The sequence below is a fragment of the Spea bombifrons genome, chromosome 9, assembly GCF_027358695.1.
Source record: "Spea bombifrons isolate aSpeBom1 chromosome 9, aSpeBom1.2.pri, whole genome shotgun sequence".
In the NCBI taxonomy this organism is placed as follows: domain Eukaryota; kingdom Metazoa; phylum Chordata; class Amphibia; order Anura; family Pelobatidae; genus Spea; species Spea bombifrons.
Window position 1 is genome coordinate 42,338,447 of NC_071095.1, and position 25,844 is coordinate 42,364,290.

General features: G+C 38.8%; 1 protein-coding gene across 2 annotated transcripts in view; it reads left to right on the top strand.

Moving 5' to 3' along the window:
- The first annotated feature begins 4,956 nt into the window (after positions 1–4,956).
- Positions 4,957–25,844, top strand: part of MIDEAS (mitotic deacetylase associated SANT domain protein) — a 53,473-nt gene continuing 32,585 nt past the window's right edge. Inside the window, exon 1 of one of the 2 annotated variants that reach the window (XM_053474503.1) lies at positions 4,957–5,041. The gene's annotated coding sequence lies outside the window, so the exon portion shown is untranslated. The other variant, XM_053474502.1, reaches the window with a different exon arrangement.

The following is a 25,844-nucleotide window of genomic DNA, read 5'->3' on the forward strand; positions in this document are numbered from 1 at the left end:
ACTCTCCTTCGCCCTACATGAAACAAAGAACGCAGGTTAATTACCCCTTCTTTCTCAGGTACTAATGCAATATGTTAATTTTCTACATTCAGGATGCTGGCATTGGCATCCATTTGGTGTGACTACATAACATTAACCGTCTTGTCGTACTGTATGCAGGCTTTACGTTTTAAAAGCTAAAATGCACACCCACCCCAGCCATCTCACCTAAGGGTTATATTTCCTTTTGTGCCATCTACAGGAGGACCAATGATGAAGCCTCTGCATCTTTAGCAGTAAGCTAACCATTAATGTTCCTCACTATTGTAGCCTGTACTCACAGTTATACTTATCCCTGCTACTGTAAGGTGGAACTTCTTCAGGACCTAACTTTTAACTTGGTTCTTGCTTTGTAATGTATTTGCCTTTCGCACCATCTCCTACATCATGGAAATTGACCCCTTGGCTCTTTATTTTCCTAAATGCTTATTAATATTCCTACTTTTACTTCTAACTGATCTAATTAGTAGGTGACTCATTGTAGCTGCATTTACCTCATCCCTCATTGAGTTGCTATCCCGCTAACTATGGCCACCATTCTTGCTATCAGATCACTTAAAACACAACAGAAAGTGGACAACAGCATCACAGGAACAGTTTGTCTAGGCTTACTGATTCAACTTCTGAACTGTGGAGAAAGTAACAAAATTCTTAAACACAGATAGTTTAGGTACACTGGAACATCCTGATTGATGTAATGGTGGTGCTGATTCACAAAAAGCCTTCTGAATAAGAAATTATCCATTACATGCATTTAACAATTTTTGTGTTCCATCTGCGAAGATTTAGAAAATGTAATCCACAATATCTCAAACTCAGAAATTGATGATTTATACAAAAAATACATTCCAGGAAGAGAAAGGGGGTCACCAGAAAAAAGGTCTATACTCCAGTTTCGAAATATCCTATATATATGAAATTGCCAATGATTCAAAGCGGAATTAAAGAAACCTAACCTTATTAGTAACTGGTAACTTTTTATAGACTTAGCAGGTCTAAAAATTAGGTAAATACAACCTCAGATGAACAACAACACATGACATATTACATGTCATTATTTATTCAACAAAAATAAAGCCAAAATGGAGAAGCCATGTGTGGAAAAACAAAGTACACCTTATGATTCAATAGCTTGTAGAACCACATTTAGCAGCAATAACTTGAAGCAATCCTTTTCTGTATGACTTTATCAGTCCACATCGTTGTGAAGGAATTTTGGCCCACCCTTCTTTACAATGTTGCTTCAGTTCATTGAGGGTTGAGGGCATGTGTTTATGCACAGCTCTCTTAAGGTCTCGCCACAGCATTTCAATCGGGCTGAGGACTGTACTTTGACTGGGCCATTGCAACACCTTGATTCTTTTTATTTTGCAGTTATGCTGGTGAGCATTGGATCATTGTCCTATTGCATGACCCAATTTCGGCCAAGCTTAAGCTGTCGGACAGATGTCCTCACATTTGACTCTAGAATACTTTGGTTTACAGAGGCGTTTATTATTGACTCAAAGGTCCTGTGGCTGCAAACCAAGCCCAGAACATCACCCCTCCACTACCGTACTTGACAGTTTGTATGATATGCTGTGTTTGGTTTTCGCCAAACGCAGCACTGTGCATTATGTCCCAATATCTCCACTTTGGTCTCATCTGTCCACAGGACATTGTTCCAGAAGCCTTGTGGTTTGTTCAGACAAAATTTAGCAAACCTAAGCCCTACTGCTATGGCAACCCTTCCAAAAAAACTTGTTCAGTTTTTCTAATTGTACTGTCATGAACGTTAACATTTAACATGCTGAGGCCTGTAGATTCTGAGATGTGACACACATCATGACACAGTGTAATATGTCATGTTTTGTTGTTCATCTGAGGTTGTATTTAACTAATTTTTAGACCTGCTAAGGAATCGATGATTGTTATTATGGCCTGATATGTAAAACCATAGAATTCAAAGAGAGTGTATTTTCTTTTTCACACGACTCTACATGATCAAGCACTAGACAACTAAGAACCTGGAAAGTGAATAACATAATAATATATCAGGTTGTATTCCACCCATTATTCACTTTTTATACACTGATCACACATTGAACTCCCCTCCTTCTTTCAGATGAGTTACTATTTTTGGTGTGATTTTGGAATTGCACACTGTTTCTTTATTGCTGCTAGTGTTAACACTTTTGGTGCTGGTTTTCACGCATCTTTTTCTGATGTTTTGTTGTTTATCAAGGTATTTTTCCAATGGGGTTGTGTCATTGTGGGATTTCAGGGTCATTCTGAGATGTCTTAAACATCCTAGTGACATAGTTGATCAGCTTAAAGTAGTTACATCTAAGAACCAGACTTTAGAAAAAGGACCCTAGAAGGATCCTGCAATGATGGAGAACAGATTGTTTGGAAATCGCACCATGCGTGCAGCTTTCTGCGTTGGAGTGCTGTACATAATGTTTCTTTGGAGCCAGCAGCCCACTTAAAAAAATTGTTGCTGTGATAACACAGAGAAAGTGTTTAGCAGCTTAGAGAAACTCTTTATAAAGGGAGTGGGAGGCTGGGGTGGGCCTGTGTGTTGATTACAGTGCATGGATGTTACTGTAACAATGGAGAAGGACAAAGAAGCCAAACGCAAAGCTATTAAGACCAGCCTTAAACACAAAAGGAACCATACAAATTATGTAACTGTGGTTGGTATCTCACAAATCACAATAATTAGACTTCATTACAAGATGTTTTGTTTAGTTTCGCTTTGGTCCTACTATAAAGGCAAATTACTTAATATCCAAGTGTGCTAAGCTGGTGGAGGGACCCACCAGGGAAAGGTTGGCACCTTCTGGTCATGGGGGCATCACTGCTGTATTCACCTTTGGGGCTGCTGTAGGCCCAACTTTTGTCTGTGCCCCCAATCCCCTCCACCTTTAACAAACAGAGTCCCGGGATATCTCATCGCGTTGTATCTTAATTAATTTTAATGAAGTTTATAGAGGATGTGCTGACCATCCATAAAGTAAATAGGCCAGTTGGCCTAAGATCAAAGATCTCCCTTGCAACCCACCCTTCGTGCGGCAGGACAGTGGGAAGCTTGATAGCCCAAGACAGTGATCTTCCTCCTTATGGTTTTGTACCAGGAGGAAAGCTGCCCCCATGAACCTGCCAGTCCAGGCCAGGATATGTCACTAGGAGCCATGTAGAGCCAAGTGGCCTCCTGTATCACATCTTACACAAAAACACAAAAAGACATTTACTACGTGCAGAGCCTGTCTTCGGAGCAGCTTGGTGGAGCTGTCCTGCTTGTACTGCAGGGTCATCTAACATTACATCCCACCTACAAGAGCAGGCTGGTCCAAGTTGGATGAATTTGAATAGAAGTGGGCCAGCACTCCCTGGACCACACCATGAGCTTCTGTCCATAGTTGTCTGTGTACCTACCAGAAGGGGGTTCTAGATTAATGCTTCCTCTAATGTGCTAGAAACCCTAGGGACAGCCCCAGTTACCATGACCTATTATCTTTAAAAGGTAAAAGTGACCTGGAAGAAAATCATTGCACGTAGCTGCAGATACCAATGCTGCAACTATAATAATGCACATACATCAGTCTCGTGTGATTAAGATTTCCTAGCTCTAAAAAAAGAAACACTTCTGTTATCACTGATCTTGCTTTGGTACTCTGGCTCCAACAGACATACATACAATATCAATGTCCTCTCTGCTGAATATCATTAGTCTGCTATATTTTGTACATATAAGTGGAATGAAAATATGTTTAAATGTGCACAACAATGTATAGTGATATATATATATATATATATATATATGTATATAGATACATTTAGAAACATGTATTCCTCCTTGGTCACTTGCAGCATTGACCTGATCTGCTGCTGAAGTTTATTAAGTTGGGAGCAGCGAGGCAGAATGTTGCAAATAGCGATTAATTAACGATATGGCAGGATTTCCGATTTGTATTATTTTATTATGTATGGAGTGTAATTATTACCGCAATCTGTTATGTTTGTCTGCTACAACAAAGTGGTTTTGTGTTATTATGTACGTTTCCCATCCGAAAAATATTTCGCTATGTCTCTCAATAAAATGTAAGTTAAAAAAAGAATATTTTATATTTTATATGTGTTTATGTATACTGATTTTGCCATTTAACTGTATATCTTTATATTTAAATGCTCTGTAAAGGCCAGTATGATATATATATATATATATATATATATATATATATATATATATATATATATATATATTATATATACCATACCTCCCAATATTTCAAAGAGCCAAAGAGGGACTTTTTATGTGATCATTACATTATATATATTTATATAGAGCCAACAGATTCTGCAGCGCTGTTACAATAGGGTACAGTAAAGATAAAACAATTTAAATATCACAGGTGCTAACCATACTGGCACAGAAGGAGAAGCGCTTTCAACCTATTTGACCTCTGGAAAGTTATTTATGTAACAGAGAAAGGCATTTAGAAAAAAGGAAGAATGTGTTTTATTTACACTATTTACAAATTTTAAGATGCAGAACACTGGGATACACTAACACCCAGCAAACATAATAGACATAATAGAAAAGAGGGACACCAGGGGAGAAAAGAGGGACTGTGTCTCCTAGAGAGGGACACTTGGGAGGTATGATATAATTAATGCTGCTTTGTATCTGCATGAAAATGCATTATAACACATTGAAGGCATTGAAGAAGTGGGCATTTGTCAGATAAGAAAAGATTCCCCAGAGCCCGAGCTGTGGTCACTTTGCGGCAGGCAGGGCAGGCAGGGCAGGGCAGGCAGGGCAGGCAGGGCAGGCAGGGCAGTGCAGGCAGGCAGGCAGTCTCTTGCGCCATGCAGGGATTCCTGTACTTTCATTTCGGCAGGAGGGAGGAGGCAGTCTATAGAATGCAAGGAAGTGACGACTCGCTGGAGTTGGACTCACAAAACAACTTTTTTCTGGACTCTTTCTGGGGAGTTGTTGATCTCAGGAGCGGACACGCGGGTGCAGATTCCTATTTTTCGGTCACTGATGCAGATTTCTCTTGGATGTAAAATTTCTCCCAGGCTGTCCTGATCTTAGGTGTCTGTTTGAGCTCCGGGGTGTCTGCAATTGACAGAGGCAGCTGTTCTAACCGGGATTCCTGTGCAAAGGATTCTGCTAATTCGGTTTAGTTTCGAAGCAATAAATCCGGATCCGGCGCCTCTCCTTCATCAGGTCCGTTTATTCACCACTCGGCTGCTGTTTATTTTGCATGCAAACTTTCTATAAACTAGACCGCGATCTGCTGTGTGATAGTTTATAATGCCGCTAATAGGAAGTACGCGCTGTCTGAATGTATTGATAAGCAGTTTACGGGAATGATGGGTATAATGCGGTGTAATAATAGCGATCAGATTGGCATCGTATTACAAGCGATCCGCACATAAGAGGTCTGCGCTGCTGCAGAATCTCTTTGGCCGCAACAGTTTAAATCCCTGCTTTCTGTTCTGTTCCTTTAAGTGTCAGTTTGGTTTTTAACTGTCATTTAAATCATGTTATGGATGGTATCTGAGACATTAAGTGTTTTTTTTTTGTATTTTAACTCCATGTTCGGATGTGGAGATCTGGGATAGCCAGATCTGGGGCTGGTGCTCAAAGCAAGCTTCAGCACCGCTTTAAAGGGGCAACCTGTTTGGGTTAATGGTCATGTATGCCTTAGTTCTGATAAAGCATTTCAGAGAGAAGGCCTTATGCCCCAGATAGCCTAACTTCACATGAAGTCTGCCCTTGGCTTCCTGTAGATTGATGACGTCATAGTTTATTTCACTAAACCTGTTAGGCAGACCAGCTGTGTGCACACTTGTGTAAACACCTGGCAGGCTATGACACTTGCTTCTAATGTATGTCCCCTGGGATGGGGCAGGCAGGGGTGCCAGTAACAGCTAATGGGAGAAGCATTTAGCTCTCTGGATAATGTTTCTGAAAAGGAAATGGTTACTCAATTAGTATTTTGAAATGATGTGCTCGAAAAATCAATAAATGAAACTATATTAATTGTAATAAAAAATCTGAGACTGGTCCCTTGAAAAAAGATACCATGTAATGTAAGGAAGTTTTACTTTGCCGAGAGTGGTAGTTAAGTGGAACACCCTTCCTGCAGAACAGGTAGAGACTAATACAGTGAGGGAATTTAAACATGCATAGGATAGGCACGTAGCTCTCCTGAATTAACAACAAGACTGAGGACTGATTAAGGTATGAGTCTCTAAATCAGTAAATATAAACAGACTATTATCTGCCATCAAATTCTATGTCTCTGTGCGTTACAGCATAGCGTGAAATACCATTACATAACTTATGGTGGGTAAAGGTGATGGAAAACCCATCCACTAAAATTTAGGGGTATGTAGAAGCATTATTAAACACTCATCTACAGACACCAGACAAGCCAGAAGGTTTCACCTATATATTGCGCTAGGCACTTAGCTAGCATATGTATAGGTGAAACGCCATCAGGTTCTTATAATATTTGGATAAATCCAAATATTCCTGCCGTGTCTTTAAATTTACTGTGGGATTATGCATGGTTCCTATAGATTTGTGGATTGGTACCGTCAGTACCAAATGTTCTAGTGTATGTAGATATATTGTATATGTCTGCTCCAGCCTTTTGTAATCTCACTGTTGTATTTGTATCTTTAAGGTAATATATTATACTGGCCTTTTAGCGGTGGTTGTTAGAATAGTATATACATCATTATTCCATAATAATTACAATAGAATTACTCTCCGCTGTGTTGCATAGATAATTTTTTGTTATTTGGGGATGGGAAGGAGGACAGCTGCACGGTGAATAGAATGGGAAATACTTTTGCCTTCTACAGATCTGTGGTTTACACTTCCTTGGGGCTTTTCTGCACTAGATTGTGTGCTGGAAACCCAGGCTGCTTATATCCAGCCAGTCTGCCTGTCTGCCTGCCTGCCTCTGCATTATACTGTTATGGGGGCAGTTTAATGTCTCTGACAGCCCCATTGAAGAAGAACTCTTATTACTCTGAGTACTTTATTATGCAACACTTACCCAAGGTAGAAACTGCTGCTCTACAGCTGCTCTTGTCTGCTGTGTGACAACTATTCTTGTCACTGATTGAAGCAGTTGCAGGAAAGTGCACCCATTAAAATCCATGGGAATGCTTTCTGTGCATGTGCCGTGGGGGTCTGAACAGACCTTTCATGCAGCAATGACAGAGCTAGTGTAAGAGCAGTAAGTTGCAGTAAGTATATCACATGCATGAAGATGAGGTCAGATGGACATGTTTCTTGCAGGGAAAGTAGCTGGGTCGGGAGGCAAATGCATACGGGGATTTTGCAGAACCCTTCTATGCATTTGGAAAAGGGACACCATGGAAATTTAAAGCGGCCATACATTTATCATATGCATTAAAGTGTGTATTATGGCTGGTGTGTCCATTTAAACTGTATATGGAGAATGTCATCAACTCTACATCTTCTTGTTACCATACCTGTAAATGTCTATATGATATACATCAAGGGATCCACGTAGGTTTTCACTAACAATCATTGAGCAATCATTAATTTATTATCTTTTGTGTCTCTACGAGAGCAGGAGAAGAGGCAGTACCTGTACAGTAAAAAAATGTAACCCCTTAATGACAAAGCCCGTACATGTACGGGCTCAAAATGCATTGTTTTCAATGGGTTTAGGGACCGCCCATTGTCCTTAAGGGGTTAAATAACCACTATTTTTTAAACACATTTATGTGTCTAAATATGAAATCAAAATGCAGATGTTTAGCAGCAACTTAAATTGTTACATTTTGGGCAACATTTACAATGTATTGCTTACCTAACTTTACAACATACATAAAACTGAAAAACACACCTAAATGTTTGTACCACGTGGGAATCCCATATATGTGTGGCAATTTAGCCTTTTCTCTTATTGGGGGTTTGGTGTATATAGTGTAGCAAAACTGTTTATGTTTAAAATGTGTATGTTGGAGCACATGTATGTTTTAGTACTGCCTAGGTGTTTTCTTATAAAGGATTAGCTGGTTGCAGTTAGTATGCAGTTTATTGTAGATATAGGCAGTTCTTGCAGGCGTCCAGAAGTACAGACATTGGTGTAGCTGTTATGTATTTGAACTATTTTAAGATGAATGTGTTGTTACCTTTAAAAATTAAAGCAATGGACAGCTGAGTAGTAATAATAAATAATGTCAGTTTATTCGGAAATGATGAGGCACATGGGATCGGTCTGCAAGATGCAACAGATGTTTTGCTGAAACTTGTCCTGCATAAATATTGGAGCCAGGCCTACAGCTGGTATGTGACAAATTTTATTTTTGTAACACGAGCCATGTGCTAGAACCTATGTGGCCTTCTTTTCACATGGTGTGCACATTGCAACTTTTTGTTGTCTTCCTACGCCTTTTTTTTTATTTTTTTACATACACATTTACTCACATACTCGCACACTTTCACATATATACTCCCTCTAAAATATACTTACACTGAAACATACTCCTTCCATTACACCTCACTCTAGCAACAACACATCACACCCTATGTTTGCCTGGGACTCTTCGTAATGACAGCTCGTACATTGTGTAAGCAGCCGCACTAATACCACGGGTCAGCCCGTCGCTGCTTGCAGTGCATGTGTGTGCAGGCAAACTCCCCTGTAACATACGAGAACATCAAAGGGAAAGCACCCACAAGCATCTGTACAGATACCCATGAGGGCCAAATCAATAAAAAAGGGGTATTTGAGTTGTGTGCTATACCAAGGAATGCATTGGGTTTAAATCTTGATTCAGAGTTTGAAAATACTTATCACCATGGCAACCAACGAAATGGTCCAATCAGCAGGTAGATTTCATTGCTGACAAAAAGACGCATTTTCACTCTTTGTCCTAGACTAAATTTTACCACCGCCTGCTTTTTTTTATTGATATGGCACATACATTTTTTCCAGAGTTAATATCAAGTTGTATATTGCGAGTGTCATATGATGTTTTTAGTGTGAGGCTGCTGAGCGTATTATGCATTATAGATACAGTTAACATTTGTAATGTATGCACAGCATACACATGTAGATAGGGAAAACTTTGGATAAAAAACATAAATTGATGTGTACATTTATCAGCAGGTTTCAGTATATAGATCATCTTTTAACATGCGCCCATGTCATATTTCCACATATTTATACATTATTTAGACAAAAGGACGGTATTGTGGTTAATGAACATACATCATTGTCTTATCAGTTTATGATTTTTATAATATATGGAAATCTATGTTCTGAGTTATGAGAAAGGGCATTGTCCCTGTCCTACATTTTGACTTTAAAATGTACTGGTGTTGGACATTGAAACTGTAATTACTTAAAAGGGTTAGAGATAGTTTAATTGTAAGTGATTGTAAGTGATATCATTGCATGCTGTTCCTTTAACAACATAGAATAATTCATTGTGTAAAAAGAGGATGACAGAGCGATTACACACACTTCCTCCTAAGAAACCTGATTCCAATCCAACATTTGCATTAGAAAGTATGCTGTTTGGCAGCGATGGCACAGTAGCCGTTTCTGAAAAGGTATATAACCTTGCTTTGAACGCTGCTTCTCAGTCCTGTAATTTCTTTTTGTGTCGCTATATGCATTGCACGTAAAATATGATTTTACAAACAAAAACATAAAGCGACCTCTTGTGAGGTATGGCTAAAACCAAGATGGCTGCTCGTAGTAACCCCCAGATGTCGATGTTTTGTCAATGTCAGTAGATTACAGCTGTCTACATAATGAAGAATTGGGGCCATGCAGTCACTTTAAAAGGCAGTAAATCCCCTCTTTATTATTTGGATGTAATCATACTCAGTCTAATTGCCAGAACACCAAACAATCATGTTTTTCCTCCCTTTCTCAAGTCCTTCATTTTTTATAATCTGTGCTTTTGATCTTTTAAGACCTTTAAACCTTTGAAGTGTCATGGTTGTTGCAGATGAGTTGCTCATCCCTTGGCACACAGTGGGTTAAGTCATTCCCCCGTCTTCAAGGCTGCAGGGGTTTATACAAGAGACAGTTTCTCAATCTTGCATCAGCCCAGCAACAGAAAATCTGCTGATCTTCCCTATTTGACAAAAGCCTCTGTAATTCTACCTCTGACTGCCCTGGAGATTTTCTGAACTAGATTACTATTACTTGATTGCAGAAGGAATATTGGGTTAATCTTCAAAAGAAGATTAGTAGGACACCTAGTGATACAATTCGACAGATGTGGAGTCCTGTGTATGTAATTAGAGTTGTCTTGCATAGCTTGGCAGTAATAGAATAGGCGTGGATTGCTCTGATTATTGTGCAATACTCCCTCGCAGGACACAGCACTGTTTTGCATTGCAAATATTAAATAGAGAACCCAACCCAAGGGCAGGCATCCAAGTTCCTGTTTGTCCTATTACATGAAGATCTGCTGTCGTACTGTCTTAAGACGCGCTTCTTTCCAGATATGTATATGTGTCTGGCACAATTCATTTGTCTAGTTTTAATATTTCTGCACAACGTGTATTTATTTTATTAAATCCCCTACTCAACCCTGCAAGTCGCCACTCTCAGTAAGCTTTCAAAAGTGCAATTCAACAAATACTTTACTAACCGGATTGAAAGCAAATGTGCAAATCAAGAGATTAATCCCTCACTTTTGATGATTAATATGTGGCACCATATGGTAGTTAAGTATTCTCTATTGTTGAGATTTACGTATGGTGTTATCAAAGATTGTACAAATATAAACGGCGCTTTAACCTAACCTATACATTTGTTTCTTATTTTGCTATCATGCATTGCTTTATTAGAATTTGATTTCCAAACTGGTTTCCCTGCAAGAACTGAGTTGGTCCTTCAACTAATTTCATGACAGGACTATTCTCTGGCCAACTAGACACTTGTCGTGGTGAACGGTTTAAATTATTTGTTTACCTTCTACGACTGTACAATAGCAATAAGTGGCATGTACATCAACAGCATACTTTTAACTTACCAACATTCCAGTCTCACACGCCAGGCATGTAAGTTTGTGTATGATGTCATGCGTATCTCTGCCTACAAAATGTAGGTGACTGTGTGATGTCACAGGGCACTCCACCCACTTTTTCGGCACACACTGCCTGCTCTGTGTACCCTAAGCTGCTGGCAGTCCCAATAAAACACCTTACGATCTGGACATTATCATTGTTGTGACTGCCCTGGCAGACCCAGGACTGTTGGCATGTTACATGGCCCAATATAAAATACTGTATGCATTAAATGACCTTGTGGTCTGCCTTTTGTTGTGAGTGCAGAAAGAGCAAATGGACTGTCATTTCCTTTTTTTGTAGCATTAAGGAAGCCAATATCTATATTTTTAAAACATGCTGGCTCCATGCCATTTTTGCTGGCACGTGCCTTCTTTATTCATTCAGCACCATAATGCATGACAGTGCTGGAACGTAAACGTGTTCATCTACCGGAAATCACAAGGAACGTAAACTAACCCCGTATCGTGTTACATACAGGATAATTATGTACAGAGAATGCATCATTTATAATCCGTCGTCCGCTGGGCAGTCTGAAGGGTTAGGGTTACGTTTACTTTTCAGGAATCCGCGATGGAACCTGTTACTGAACCCTGTTTTTGTTTTGATCGCAGGCAGCTTAAAGGTAGTCAGGTGCAAGAGTACTGCGCATGAGTTGGGAGCATTCTCCCCAAGAGACAGGTCTTTTTACATAACCCTGTGAATCTTCTAATGATTGAATACGTGGTTTTCTTTGCATCTGTCACATTATATCAACTAGATGCAGCTGTAAGAGTCTGCAGCAAGATCGGAAAAGCATCTGAAGTTTAAAAACTTGGGAAGAATTGGGTGGTTATATACAGTGGCGACTCTAGAAACAATACATAGGGGGGGCACACAAGATACCACAGTCAAACTGGGGGGGGGCATTCATAATTTCCAAAAGTAATGTGCTATGGAATTATACTTTTGTTATTGGGATAAAATAATACTTGATCATTCAACATGGGAAGCCTGAAGCCACAATTGAGTGCGACTAATCCTTGAAATAAATATTATAACACAATAAATAACTTTTCCACTAAATGATTTCAGGGCCTTGAACGTTTTGTCCCCTGAAGTCACTACAACTTCAGAAGGGCATTTCATCTCTGGATAAATATAAATTAAATAATTCCTACTGTAAGTTAAGTGCCAGGAAACAGATGACCAAACACACACACCAACACAGGCTCTGTCACACCAACACCCAGACACACACATCAGGACAGGCTCTGCCACACCGACAACCAAACATACACACACACACACACCAGGACAGGCTCTGCCACACAGACACCCACACACATCAGGACAGGCTCTGCCACACCCACATCCAAACACACACACACCAGGACAGGCTCTGACACACTGAAACCCAAACACACACCAGGACAGGCTCTGCCACACCAACACCTATACACACACCCGAGGACAGGCTCTGCTACACTGATAACCAAAAACACACAAACAGCAGGACACAATCTACGTCACAGACATCTACATCAGGAAGGATTTTTCACACTGCATTGTCGTTTATACCCCCCTTAGTGTTTTTGCCCCTTGTGTATTGATGCCCCTGCTGCCCATATATATTAATATTAGCCCCAGTTGCCGATAGCAGGTATAGATCAACACATTAACACACAAACCAAGCTTTACATGTATAGATCAACTGATATTCACTTGTGATCTCAGCACTGAAGGTATATATCAAATAAACAGAATCAGACATACAAATCCTGTATTTGCAGGTATACAATAGTATATGAAACGTAGCATTGCAGGTATAGATCAAATAAATACATGGAAACAGCATTGCAGGTATTAATCAACTGAATAAGACATACAAACACTGTATTTGCAGGTATACATAAATAATGTATAGAAATATATAGATATGGCTCTACAGAATAACGCAAAAACCCAGCTTTGCTGGTATAGATCAATTGGAATTCACATAAAAACACGTAATTAAAAGGTATATTTAAAACCCCCTAAATTACAGGCATAGATCACAGGTTGCGTCCACACTGCCCACACAGCAATCACACTCCTATCATACCCAGGCAACCAGTAAATGCTGGTACCTAGGCATGATGGGACTGTGCTTGCTGTGATTGCTGTTAGCAATCACACTCCTATCATGCCAGGTCAGCCAGTACATGATGGAACAGGGTGGCTGTAAGTGATGTGTAGACCCCATACTGCTGGCAGCATCAATACACAAGGGGGCAGCTAGCTAGGTTTCAGCATGTACTGGCTGACTCAGCATGATAGGAGTGTGATTGCTAACAGCAATCAAAGTCCCATCATGCCTAGGTTCCAGCACTTACACATCCATGATATCACACACACACTCATTCATTCATATACTCATTCATTCTCAGATTCATTCCCTCAATCACGCATACTCATTCAAACACCCTCCCCACCCCCTTACCTGCACTGCTTCTCCTCGATGCTGCTCACAGACTTCAGCAGGGGGCGCGGCTTCCCTCTGCGTTCTCTGCTAGCTTCCGCTTCCTCTAGGCAGTAAAGAAGACCCTCCCACAGGTAAGTAGCAGGACTCGAGGTGCGGCCCACGTAAGATCGGTTGCCCTGGCTGCCGATCGTACGCGGGTCGCACCCTCTCTCTCCTCCGTATTAAAAATAAAAAATAATAAATTTAAAAAAAAGACGGGATTTAAAGTCGCATTGCGACTTTATTCCAAATTCGGCAGGGGGGCAACAGGGGGGCAAGGATTAACCTAGGGGGGGGCAATTGCCCCCCCTTGCCCCCCTGTAGCGACGCCACTGGTTATATATATATATTATAATTCTGGTGCAAAGTGGTAAAAGTAATTATCAGGGGCATTCCACTGGATGCACTCCCATAAACACGTATTTCCCTGTTTAAACATTATTTTTGCTGAAATATATTGGGTGGGACCTGCAAAAGAATGTCTGAAATGTAGCACTGGATAAAGTTCCAAACTGGCGCATGTACACAACTCTAAAACGTGAGAAACAAAGATGTATTTGCAGGGATTATCCTCTTCTTTCTATTTAGGTCTTAGTGGGGAGAGGTCATAGTGGAGCAGTGAGAAGGAGCAGGCCGTTGAGTTGCTATAGTTACTGGACCTCTGTTACCACTCTGCCCTGGTTACCTATAAACAGCAGTTCAGGTGTAGAGTTTTCAAATTTCAGCACAGAGGACCAAGACCGGCCTAATGGCCTGTTAGCCGAGTTTCTTTACATTTGGTAGACAATGCATGCAATTGCCAATATCAAGTCCTGCCCATAAACATTAACGAAAGGGAACTGCATAGAAACCCATGAAAGCAGAACAGGTTCCAGTCGGGGTGTAATAAAATGCTGCCTATGTTTACTTGCACGTGGCTTATTTGAAATCACAAAGCCCAATAAATGGGGGGGGGCTTCTGGCTGTGTAACGAGATCTTCAAAAAGGCCCAGGAACAGTTGCATCCCCACCCAGCGGCATATTTACCTTGTTCACCGCCAGTGCTCTGTGTCTTAAAGGCACATAATGCCTTTAAATGCCTTCAATGGGGGCTGTGCTGGCTTGGCACAGTTTCCCCTAGTATCAATGGGCCAGTAATGCTTTTTATATTTAATCTTTATTATTATATTTTCCAATAAAACAAACAATATAAACACAACTAGCATACATATAATTTCCAATTATGTACAGTATTTTAGGGATAGATTACAAGTATATTTTTATATCATTTAAAAAATCCCTACTCAGTCTGATAATTCATTCAGAATCATAACATTCATAGGAAGGAGATTTTAAAGGAGAGCAAAAGAAGAAAAAGTATCAAGGTAGGTATCACGGAGATAAATTTATAATCAGAATTTCACAATTTTCAATGCACCAAGAGAGAATGAGAGGAAAAAAAAAAAAAAATGACTAGGTACAATTTAGCCAACGATGCCAAATTAATTCGTATTTCTCTTTAGCATTAGCTTTTGTATAAAAATACTTTTCTGCTGAGCATTGATGATTAATCTGAGATTTAATCTCTAGGCAGGATGGGAGGGACGAAGCTCTCCAGTATCTGGCTAGACAGATTTTAACGGCCAATATGATATATATCCAAAGAGTTTGATCATTCTTATTAATATCTGGTAAGTCTAGGTGAAAAAGAAACTCTTGGGGGGAAAGTATAGTATTAAATCCAAATAGCTTTAAAAAATACTCAGATAACTGCGTTTTTATCTTGTTTAACTGCAAACAATCCCACCAAATATGCTTATGTGTCCCTATTTGAGTTTGACATCGCCAGCATAAGGCTCCTTTTGATGGTTGGAATTTGACTGTACGGGCCGGGACCATATACCATCTCTGCATTAGCTTATAAAATTGTTCCTGGAGATTAATGCAATGAGATGAATTTCGCGTAACCTGCCATGTTGTATGCCAGGAAGTTAAAGCAATAGAAAGATCAAAATCTTTTTCCCAAAGAATTTGAGCTTTGCTCTTCTCATAGTTGTTGTTAACCTTAAAGAGTTTCAGAATCTTAGATATTATTTTCTTAGAGGTGGTAGAGGTAATAAATTTAAACCAAGAAGTACTATCAACAGGCATAGTGGAAATAAGAAAATGCTTAATCCTAATATACTTGAAAATATCTTTTACCGGAAGACCATAGGTCTCAATTAAAGAAGGAAAAGAAGCCAACTGAGATCCAACATAAAGATCATTAATCTTTTCCACACATCATCCTCCAACTTTCCAATGAAAGGTCTGGTATATAAAACACGTCAAAACACCTATCGGGCAACACTTCGCAAATTTAATCCCTTCTTCCAGTCGTTTCTTATTTTTAAAGAAAGTCGAAAGAATATCATGGATAATAAGACTAGGAATGTTTTTTTTTTTTAATTGAAGCTGAGGCATCCAGAAGAATAAAAAAGGATCAAAATTCTTACAGACAAATTTCTCTATGTCGTACCAACCAGCAACATTTTTCTCTTTCGTCAGATTCCATGCTAGCATAAAAGATAATCGGGAAGCTTCATACAATTCAATTAAATTCGGATAACCCAGACCACCAAAATCTGCGCTTCTCTTAAGAAGATCATTAGGAAGTCTTGCCTTTTTCGCCGCCCAAACAAACCATGAAAATAAATTATCCCAATCTAACAGCAATTGCTTAGGCACTTGATAGGGAATTAGTCTAAAAAGATATAAAATTTTAGGTACGATATAGGCCTTGAGGATATTTATATGCCCCATCCATGAAGTCTCCAACTTTCTCCAGTTTACTAACAAAGATTTTACATCGATGAAAAGTTTTTTATGATTAACAACAGAGGTTTCTTCTGGTATTGAAGTAATTATAATCCCCAAATATTCAAACTGAGTCAAACCGGTATCGATATGAACCTGAGATTGAATTAAACGTTTTTGAAGTTCAGAGAGATAAAATGGAACCACTTGGGTCTTAGATAAATTCAATTTATAATTAGAAAATTGGCCAAACATCGTTACTCCCTCTAACAAAGCAGGAATTGATGTCGAAGGAGAAGATAATGTTAATTGGATATCATCAGCATAGAGGGTAATTCGATAATCATAATCACCAATTTTTATACCCTGCATGTTTCTAGAATGTCTGATAAACACTGCTAAGGGTTCAATTGATAATGCGTATAACAACGGAGCTAATGGGCAGCCTTGCCGGATGCCATTCTGAATAAAAAAACTGTCCGACTCTAGCGCGGCGCCTTTTATTTTAGCCGATGGAACTGTATATAAGGCCATAATTGAATGAAAAAAGGACCCATAAAAAACCAAAAGCACGAAGAGTTTCAGTCATAAATCTCACCCTGTCAAATGCTTTTTGGGCATCTAGAGCCATTATAACCGATGGAATTTTGTTTCTATGAATAAATTCAATAATGTTGAAGATCCTACGGGTGTTTTCATCCCCAGCCCTACCAGGCATAAAGCCTGCTTGGTCGGGGTGAATGAGATCACTAATCACTTGAGAGAGTCTTGAGGCCAAAATTTTAGAATAGATTTTAATGTCAATATTAATAAGAGAAATTGGTCCATAATTGGTGACCAAAGAGGGATCTTTCCCTGGCTTCGGGATAGGTGAAATACTGGCTTCTAACATTTCTCTAGGACAGGGGCGTCCAACGTGCGGCCCTCCAGCTGCTGCAGGACTACATTTCCCATACTCCTCAGCCTGCCCCTTAGCTGAAAGAGCGTTATGGGAGATGTAGTCCTGCAGCAGCTGGAGGGCCGGACGTTGGACGCCCCTGCTCTAGGAAATGGTTTGCCCAAAGCGATTGCATTATATGTTCTCATTAATATAGGGGAGATCACCGGGTCTAAGATCTGAAAAAATAAGGCTGAATAACCATCAGGGCCCGGAGCTTTCCCCTGTTTAAGCTCGCGAATTGCCTTAGATATCTCTTGTATTGTGAATGCTTGATTTAATAATAGCATCTTTTCTTCTGAAATTCTTGGAAGAGCAAGTGTCTCGAGAAATCGGGTTATATCTAGAGGGAAAGTTAATGGGCCAGTAATGCTAACCTTGTTCCCGACCCAGCAGTGACACACCAAGGGGCCTAATCACTCAAGAGGGCCCCCCAGTTTTGCAGCTGGACCTTGCCACCCTAGGCCAAGATACATCGCTGCTCCCATCCCTTCCTTCCAAACCCTCCCGTGTTTACCTTTAACCCCAATGTTGTTATTCCAGATCTCAAAATTGTGTCCAGAATTGTTCCTGGAATGTTAATGTACGTGGGACTGGGTCCCTCTGATTACAGTCTACTTGTCTCAACATGTCATCTCTGTCATAAAGTAGTGTTGGACATTATACATGTGAATATGTCAGATACAGGGCCGGCCGAAGACTTAACGCCGCCTGGGGCGAAGTTTAAAACGCCGCCCCCCCCCCGCCGACGCCGGGGGGGGCGAAGTTTAAAACCGCCTGGGGCAATTGCCCCAGTCTGCCCCATTATAGGGCCGGCCCTGGTCAGATATTACCAGTTTTCAACCGTTCATAACACTTTTACTATACTTAACATACAGGTTTCTGCCACCTCGAAGAGAATAATATAAATACCAATGAAATACGCCCAGGGGACTCTGCGGAATTTAACATGTTTGTAACTACATGCAACATTAGAAACATCAGTCCTAAGCTCTGTTTTTTTTAAGTTCGCAAACCTTTCTCGCATTCATGTTTCTTGCTGGGAACCCTTAATTGCCTCATGACACAAAAGCTGGCACTTTAGAGGTTATTGCCATAGAAGGTGAAAAGACTTCATAAACGTTTCTAAGGTTTATTTGTTGTAAATACCAGAGAGTGTTTTTCCCTTAATGATACAGCACCTCTAGTTGCTGGTCCAAAATCCTTGTAGAGGTGGGAGTGCAGTGGGCTTTTGTAACACAATGTTACTTGACCCTATGGTAACAATGCAGCTGCATGATAAGGGTGTGAGGTATGGGATGTGATGGAGTGAGTATGTGTAAGAGTGTTTTAGGGTGAGTGTCTATATGTAAGTGTGTGTTAGGGTGAGTTTGTATTAGTGTGAGATTGAGTGTGTATGTATTGTTTTTTAACAGTTTTATTAAGCTCCTGGTGTTGTCCAATACCCAGTGATTATAAATCGGGTATTTTAATTTATTTAAATTCCATTGGAGAACAAAGTCACGCCATTTTCAGTTTACATGGGTGGGTTTGTGGTGCAGAGGATAGTAAATCACCAGCTGGTGATTTGTAGTAACTTCCATTGGGATTTCAGAACAACGCCTCTTGGGCAAATTAAAAAAAAAAATAGTTTTTTTTTATATGATTAAATAATAATGCACTGGTGAATTGAAAAAAGAAATGTCTCTATAACACATGAGGTATAATAAAATATTAAACTTGAAAAATATATCACCTAACAAATATTTCATATATTTACTGTCCATTCAATATCACTGAGATTATGTAAAAGCAGTTTGTATTAAAATATAATAATTGCTGGGATTTTTTTAAATAGTAGTTTTTACTATGGCAAAAACATTTTAGTGGCATTTAAAGGATTAAAAAAAATAAAAAAAACATTTACCCTCTAGACTTAAGTTTGAGGGTTTCATTCGCAATTGTTTAATGATTTATAAATATAGAAATGAAAACTTGCGTACAGTGAGGGTCATGTAAAAAAGTAGTGTTTATATCTGCAGTCTTCTGTGGTTTGTAATATCTGTCTCTTATTGTGTATTCTGAATGCATGTGCACAGTTAAAACATTGCACACAGTGCCTTCATTTTGTGTTTAATGAAAAGAACAAACATTGGATAGTTGGGGGGTCATGTGTAATTTTCAATGGGATGGATGTATTACCATCTACAATACACCTGTATTGCTATATATATATATCCTGCAAAGCATTCACCAAGCCAGCGCTGTCAACTGTCTGGCGGTAAGTATATCAGCCCAACACTTCTACTGCAGGGAAAATAGATGAGGGTCAGGGTGAGAGTAAATGCATATGGGGGATTTTGCAGGCACTGCAGAAAATTAAAGGGATTTATCATATGCATTAAAGTGCAAATTATGGTTGGAGTGTCCCTTAAAAAGTAATGGACTGTGTTATTTTATGGAAGTTGTGATCTGTAACCACACGTGGCAGCCCTAGCATACCCATGTCAGTTCCTTCATGTATTCATCATTTTTTATTAGTACATTTCATTACATAGATTTCCGAAAATGTTATATTTTGGAAAGTAGCAGATTTACTGAACCAGATGAAATTATTCCCTTACCTTCACTCAGTTTTGTGCACACTTGCCTTTGACACTGAGCAGATGTCCAATGTTCTGTTTAGGACGTTTGTGTTCTCTTGTATTGTTGTTCAAGATATAAATGGTTTATTGTGTTGAGACATATGATGACCTCATGATGCCCAACCCAGAACATTACATGCTCACCTAACCAACAGTTTGTAAATAGTGAGGCATTATTTGGGTAATTGTCAGATGCTACCTAACATTGCTAAATTATATTAAATATAAATATTTATCAATAACACAGCAAAGTACTCTGTCCTTGGTAAAGTACTCTGTCCTTGTCCTTATTCCTAGGCAATTTTGTTTGGATCATTGTGGGTCTACTTCTAGTAAGAACATTGAGGGCTACAGAGACCCTATTGGCCATATTTATATAGTTCTTTTTGGTTGAAATCAATTCCTTAATGTCTTAAAAACTGTTAGACTTAAAATGTCACATCCTATGGATGTTTTGTTGCCAAATGGATTAATGTGTCTGTGTATATGTACACTTACTGTAACTATTATTTTTGTAAAGACAATAAATATAAAATACATCAAAATATAAGAATACATTAACAACTATTATTATTACTACGATTTAATGTAGTGCATTTTTAAATATATATTTTTTTATCATCAAGGCATTTATTGGCATATTACCGGTATTTAAACAATACACCGAAGAATAAAATTATCATAGAACGGGTTGAAAAAAGCAATAATAAAAAAAAAATCAGATTCTGTTTTAAAGTGATTTTTAGACCCTGCGCGCGTGTATAAGCTGTCTACTGTGTCAATGTGACATGGGCCACAACAAAAACCAAACCAAATAAAAGCCAGTGGCCATTTCGTATGCAGTAAAAATCTGCAGGGAGTTCAAACAGTAAATTTAGTAACAGGCCGTGCTGGTCTCGGACAAAAGCAACCCATTAACTAGCAGCAAAAAGGGCAGCTTTGATAGAACAGAAAGCCCATTATACTGAGTGCAGATATGTAGCCTTCAGAATCACAATACTGAATGCACAAATGTGTTGCGGACCTCCTCCGAAAATCCTTAGTTAATGTGTTATGAGATTGATGACATAAGAAGAACACCAGTTTAGCAGTTTATCCTGCTTAATGCACAAATCTCTTTCATTAATATATTTTTGTTTATGTTGAAGAAAATGTTAAGGCCTTTCTTTTCAATCTGGTCCCGCTGAGTGTTTCTCTCATGCTAACAATGTGTTTTCTTTGTGTGTTTCTATTCTATCACATTACAAAAGGAGCAGAAAGAATGTTTTGTATCTGGTGGGATGATAAAGAATTTAATATAAAATTAAATATATCCAAAATACCTGAAAAATGTATCTGATAAGACCAGAGAAGGGCAACGTGTTTCTGTAAAGACATTGGTGTCTGTGTTAAGGCTTGTGGGAATCATGTCAAATATCTTCTGTGGACCTTGTTGATGCTACCCCTGGCTATGTCTAGTGAAATATCTGTGTGACCTCTACATGTTCTTTCTACAGTTGATTGTGAATGGGAAAAAATGGGTGTTCTTTTAATTTATTCCATATTTGTTAGTTGGGGCGGCATATAATTTAGAGAGATTGCATTCTAAAATCAATGCATGTTGCATGGAATAAATTCTTTGTCAATAGAGCGATTGTTAGGAATAAGGATACATGGCGTCGCAGTGTTATGTGTTGGCTTTCTGTCAAGGCCTTGCAGTGAAAAGCACGGAATGGAGGAAACAAAATCCATAATCAAGAAAATAACACACGGCCGTTTGTGAACCCTAACCTGCTTTGTTGCGCTGCATCTGGAAAACACTGAGGGATACACTGTTGGTTTTTAGGAAAACCTAATAAACTCTAATTTTCTGCATTCAATTCAATGCACATGTTTGCCAAAACAAATATACAGGGCCCTGGGGTCTGGGTGCCACAAAGAAATGCTGCACCCACCAACACCACACCCATTATGTTTAATGATTAATAAGGTCACTTTCTCACGCGCTCATTCATGATCTCTCACGTGCTCATTCACGCTCTCTCTCAATGTCTTCCTACCTTCCCTGCCAACTGCTACCATGTCCCTGTCTACTCTTTTTTCCCACTTCTTTGTGAATCTTACCTCCTGGTGCACTTCTGCAAAAGGGCAGAGCTTCTGACCATGCCCTCTCCCCGATTGGAAGAACTGGGCAGAGGCTGTCCCAGCGGTTCCGCCCTTTTGCTGAAGTGCTCCAAAAGGCCTGAATAATGCAGGTATTGCATTGCATGTATGTGATATGAACTTTGTATATAGAGATCTATAGATAAACTTTATGTAAATATGCATCTCCTATAAAACCAAATTAGATTTTATTTTCCCGTTTGCTTTTATAGTATGGTGTGGGGTACAGAGTATGTTTGATTCATCATCATTTTGTACAGATTCTCCCTCCCCATGAGTGACCTAGTAAAGAAGGTTGAGGAAGTGATGAACTCAATGATGTCCTTGTTCCAGGATTAACATGGGTGTCGGCCATAAGGAAAAAGCATTCGCTAAAACGCAAAGAGTTGCTTGATTGTCATAGATAGATTGGATAGATTAACAGAGAAACAAGCAATTTGGCCAGTAAGCAGAATTGTATGTATGTTAGTGGCAGTTACTTTCATAAAGGTCGTTGCAGGCTGACAGCCCAGCTTGTTTTGAGTGATGGCCTTCATGGTGCATTCATGGAGCTGAGATCCCAGCTCTCCTGCAAACTATGTAGCCAACTCCCATTCTCGGGTGCTCCTCGCTGTTCATCAGACATTACTGCGTGTTAAACAGTAGTAAGCACGCAGAGAACCTAATCGTACTCACTGCTGAGTAATAGCACAAACTTGATTGACATGAAGAGCATCGTCTCACTTCCTCCTTTCCGGAGCAAATGAGGCTGAAGTTTTTTGGGCTGAGATGAGAACATGTCCATAGTATAGAATTTATATGGAATTTTTCTACATCTGAAGAAGAGACCTCTGAGGTCCCAAAAGTGTATATGTATACATAAAATGTATTAACTTTAACTAATTGTCAATAAAGATTAAACGAAAGGTGATCCTGTATATCAGGTTTATTTGGTTGTTTATTAAATATTGCACGTAGGTATTGTGGGTACCTTAACCAGCATTTGGGAAGAGTAAGGTTGTTTGAGCAGGGCCCCCCTCACCTGTTGTTTCTATAAGTTAAATTGTTATGTTACATACTACTTGTTATGTCCTGTATACCCATTGTACAGCGCTACAGAATTTGATGGCGCTATATAAAACAATAAATAATAATAAGAGGAGCCTCTCTCCTTCAATACCCTCTAATGGCTGTGATCGGTGAGTTAGCATAGAGCTGGGGTTGGATACTGTATCAATAGTCCACACAGACAGATGATAAAGAACATGCAGAGGTAGTAGTTACAGGGGTAGCCAATACAGAGGTGGTAATTTTCCACTAGCAGAGTAATACCATTGTGAAGATCACAGCCAAATCCTGTATGGATGAGGCATAAATTAGTTTCTGTGATTAAAAAAATGAGCAATGCTGCAGTCATGCAAAAAAGGATTTGTTTTAAATGTATGACAAGGCATTACACAATCAGCACCCCACAGTTACTGGTAAGGTTTCTGGTAGAATATGTGCAAAGCTCGTAGATTTTTTTTTTTGCTTATTTTTTTTCTAGTTGATGTATTTTAGATTCATCACAGCCTGTGATTTATTTATAACACGCCATTTATTTCAGTTTGCGTTAGGAGTTTAACTAAACAGTGTTTTGCGAGGGGGAATAAAGTCATCCAAATATGACATTCTGGACATTTTGGGAACTAGGCCGTTTCCCAAATAAGTGGAGCATTCAAAATGTTCCCATTTCTTGCCTAACATATTCAAGACTCTAAGAACAGCACTTCCAAAAGGATGGAAAGCACCAATAATAAATATGGAGCCTCAATAAAGAGCCCAAAGAGTCAGAGATCTTTTAAGCCACTTACAAAAACACACAATATCAATGTGATTATTATTTTTTTATATATAGTGCCATCATATCCCATAGCGCTGTACAATGGGTACACATGACATAACAAGTAGTATATAGCTCGTATGAGCTATAATCAACTTTGTTTACTACAGACGTCTTAACTTCTTGTTCTCAGGATCTGCATGATTATTCCTCCCCAGTTAGTTATCTCTTCATGTTGTTAAGTTTCCCTACTTCCTAACAGCTGATTTGTTCATGCAACCTCAGTAGGGGAGGATACAAGAGTTATCATCAGCAAAGCAAATGAACCCAAGCTCAAATATGTACAAAACCTTTAAACCGACTGTAAAAGAAAAAAGGTAGTTTCAAAGAATTCACTTATACCAAAAGCTGTTAAAGTAACAATTAAGCTGTAACCAGACAGGATTCCAGCGTATCTCTGTTATTTCTAAAAGACAATACAATATACTATAGTCTAATTAAAAAAGACATTTGATATCATTTTAGTAACATAGCATAGTAACAAAGTAATTTTGTATACAATATACTGTATTTAGGACGTTATAAAGATACGTTTTGTGAAGTATCCGCAGTTGTTCTTTTGATCATCCAATATTAGGACATTGTAGTGATTTATGTTACTAGTTTTTTTTGGACTGTGCATTGATGGCTCTTGAATGAAATTAATAAAGATTGATACCAATTTGACAAGGAAAAGGCTCAAGATGAAAGACTTGAGCAGTTGTTAAAGAAATGAATTGTAAGTGAACGTATCAAAGCTTCTTGATCTACAGTTCATTGTCCCATGTGCAAGAGAACAGCTGCCACTTACAGCATGCATTTTATTTATTGTTTATGAATACATATTTTCCCCACCAAAATATTTGTATGAAATATGTATGATTTCCAATAAAATGTTACATTTTAAATGTAATCAGATTTTGTAATACTCTGCCTATTGCAGTTAACTTCATCCCGTTAGTCACACTTTCCACTGTTATCTCCTTTACACCAATTAAGACTCTACTTGAGCTCCAATGTTCTAGGTCCATGCACTGGACATTCAAGATAATATTGCTGATTATGTTCCACTGTGACCCATAAACACTATCTACGTAGAATATGTAGAAAGATTGCTGTCGAATATGATGATGTTACATGCTGTATTAAATCAATCAATAAGACTAATAAATGGAGAGCCTAAAACCCATGCATGATAAGGGACAGAGTTTAACAGATATGTATAATCCACAAACATCTTTGGTATGAAATGAGTAGTGTGATCAAAAATACAAAACAGGATAATGTGGTTCCAAAAAACAAACAAAGTTTGAGAATAATATGGTGCTCTGACTAAATAAATAAATAAAAATAAATAATAATAATTAAGTCATATTAATGCACATGAGCTTTAATTTTTAAGGATTTTAAGGAAATTACAAAAATCTATGTATAGCTAAATTGGTGTTTTTCATGTATTATTATTTGGAGTATAAATAATGTACCTTAGTGAAAGTTGAATGAGGACGTCACCGGGAACTGCACATGTGCATATGCTCCCTTTAATAACTTAATTGGTATTCAATAAAACTGTGGGGTTTATAAAAAAAAAAATAAAAAAATAAACAAAAACCCAGAGACATGTAAATTCCCGGTTAATATCTCAATGTTACTTCCTGCAGAGATGTGCTACATTGGCCCTAGAGATAACTGTAGTGAATGATACTTTGTGGCATGACTTCATAGTGTGTCATCAGCTGAAGCAGAGACTATCCCTTATGAATTTGACTCTGCAGGTGAAATGCGTCCTATGAAATAGCACAAGTTTGAAAATGCACAATAATCCGTCCAGTTTTAGAAACATAATTCCGAGATACAGCAGTTGTGTCTGAGCCAAGATCTCGGAGTAATGCTTCTTTAAACAGATTTCATGCCTAATATGGTCACAGGAAGGG